Genomic DNA, 2,551 nt, shown 5'->3' on the forward strand with positions numbered 1-2,551 from the left:
TTAGGTTGAGGGCACTCCTGCCTGGGTGTCACTCATTGTCACCCTCATGCAAATGTGCATTGAGGTGAAAGTTGGCTTCCTACGAGGCATTCCTCGTGGTTGGTTGAAAACGAAGTTAATCGCGAAGTCCCTCATCATGAATGGTGGATGAGTAAATCTCGAAACCAATCGTGACTGTGGTACTTTTGGGGATGTAATTGGTTGGCTCTGTTGTGTTTTTTGTTCATGTTGAAGACGCTTTTATCGAGACCTCAGGTCAGGCGGGGCTACCCGCTGAGTTTAAGCATATCAATAAGCGGTGGAAAAGAAACTAACAAGGATTCCCCTAGTAACGGCGAGTGAACCGGGAACAGCCCATCATAAGAATCGATCGCCTTCGATGTTCGAATTGTAGTCTGGAGAAGCGTCCTCAATGGCGGACCAGGCCCAAGTCCTCTAGAAGGGGGCACCAAAGAGGGTGAGAGCCCCGTTGTGCCTGGACCCTGTCACACCACGAGGCGCTGTTGGCGAGTCGGGTTGTTTGGGAATGTAGCCCCAATCGGGCGGTAAATTCCGTCCAAGGCTAAAGGTGAAAGATGAAAAGGACTTTGAAAAGAGAGTCAAAGAGTGCTTGAAATTGTCGGGAGGGAAGCAGATGGGGGCCGGCGATGTGTCTCGGTCGGATGTGGAACGGTGAAAGCCGCTCTGCCGATCAACTCGAGGCATTGATCGATGCGGATTGTGACAGTGGCCCAAGCCCAGGCTGTTGAAATGCTCGTGGAGACATCATTGCGATTGTGAACGGTAGTGCGCGCCTCATGGCGTGTCTCGGCACGTGCGTGCTCCGGGCATCGGCTTGTGGGAGAAAGTGAGAAAGAGAGAAAGTGAGAAAGAGAGAAAGAAAGAAAGAAAGAAAAGAGAGAAAGAGAAAGAGAAATAAGAGAGATAAAGAGAAAATAGTGAAAGAAAGTTTAAAGCAAAGATTCGAAAAGATCATAGTCCTCTACAAATATTATTAGTGTGCTCTTCAATCAATAAGGTAAGGGGGGAGTGAGGTTAAGCTCTTATATATTAATCTTGATAAGCTCATGGGTTTTATAATAATCTTTTATTTATTTTGACTCATTATTCTTTTTACTTTCATTTAACTTATTTTCATTTATTATCCTCTTATATTTATTTTATTTAATCTCTAATTATATACTGATCTTGTTTATTTATTTATTTTATTTTTTATTTATCTCTAGTTACGCACTGGACCTATTTATTTATTTTATTTTTATTTATCTCCAGTTACGCACTGGTCCTATTTATTTATTTTATTTTATTTATCTCCAGTTACGCACTGGTCCTATTTATTTATTTTATTTGATTTTTATCTCCAGTTACGTCCTATTTAGTTATTTTATTTTTTATTTATCTCAAGTTACGCACTGGTCCTATTTATTTATTTTATTTTATTTATCTCCAGTTACGCACTGGTCCTATTTCTCTATTTATTTTATTTACCTCCAGTTACGCACTGGTCCTATTTATTTATTTTATTTTATTTATATCCAGTTATGCACTGGTTCTATTTATTTATTTCAATTAATATATTTTCAGTTACGCACTGGTCCTGTTTAATTTATATTTTTGTTATTATATTTATTTATAACGTTCTAATCCTTATCTAATTATTTATTTAAAGTTCTTGCTTTGATTCTTATTTTATCATTATTTTATAATTAAAAAATAAAAATAAATGTAAAGTGAAAGTAAATATTATTTTATTCAGTGAGCTTGGACAAAAGAAAATTGCATGTACATTTTATCATTATTTTATATTCTTTGTGTATAGTTTATACAATGACATGATTTGATAGTCATCACATTTTATGACCTTTGAAAATATCCAAGAGTATGTCAGTTAAGTAAGAGTTAAGTCTGGTTTCAATAAGTTGAGATTAAACCAGTGTCAAAGTGGTTGTATTTGGGAAGTCACAGTTTGGTACACTGCGGGATGAAAGGCAGGGACCATGGTGGGGTCTAAGGAAGTTTTACCAAGTAGGTGAATATCTTGATAGTTCAGAATAACGCACTGGACTACGATATTCATAGGCAAAACTTGGGACTATCCGATACCTGCTCGGCATCGCCAAGGTTAGGTAGTGAGTATATATCTCTTTTGTGAGCCGATGAATGGCTAATATTCTCGAGAAAGAAATAATTATGATTGTACCAATATTTTATGAGAAATACTCAACTACTTAATCACTTCCCAAAGTAACTTTTGATGTTCAGATTGGATCATCAAAAGTGAAATATGGATCCATATGTCTGGTAAAACAAGATCAAGTTTTGTGGTTGTAGGTCCAAATCTAGGCTCCCGGTGTCTGCATTGTTTGTTGAGTTTATTAAGATTGATATTTAAGGCTTATAAAGACCTCACTCCTTTCATATTTTTCTTTCATATGTACCTGTTCCATGAGCAGAAGAGGAACCTGCTCAGTGAGAGTTTTTCGGGATATTATTGGTGGATCTTCTGAAGATTGACTCATGGATAATTTCTATTTAGGAGATATTAAAAATA

At 36.9% G+C, this 2,551-nt stretch overlaps 1 non-coding gene across 1 annotated transcript in view; it reads left to right on the forward strand.

The window, feature by feature from the left end:
• LOC114171134 overlaps positions 1 to 31 on the forward strand; it is a 156-nt gene extending 125 nt beyond the window's left edge. Inside the window, exon 1 of the ribosomal RNA XR_003601356.1 lies at positions 1 to 31. This exon is cut by the window's left edge and continues 125 nt beyond it. This is a non-coding gene — a ribosomal RNA (5.8S ribosomal RNA).
• The last annotated feature ends 2,520 nt before the right edge of the window (positions 32 to 2,551 follow it).

Source organism: Vigna unguiculata, unplaced genomic scaffold (assembly GCF_004118075.2).
Source record: "Vigna unguiculata cultivar IT97K-499-35 unplaced genomic scaffold, ASM411807v1 contig_116, whole genome shotgun sequence".
In the NCBI taxonomy this organism is placed as follows: Eukaryota; Viridiplantae; Streptophyta; class Magnoliopsida; order Fabales; family Fabaceae; genus Vigna; species Vigna unguiculata.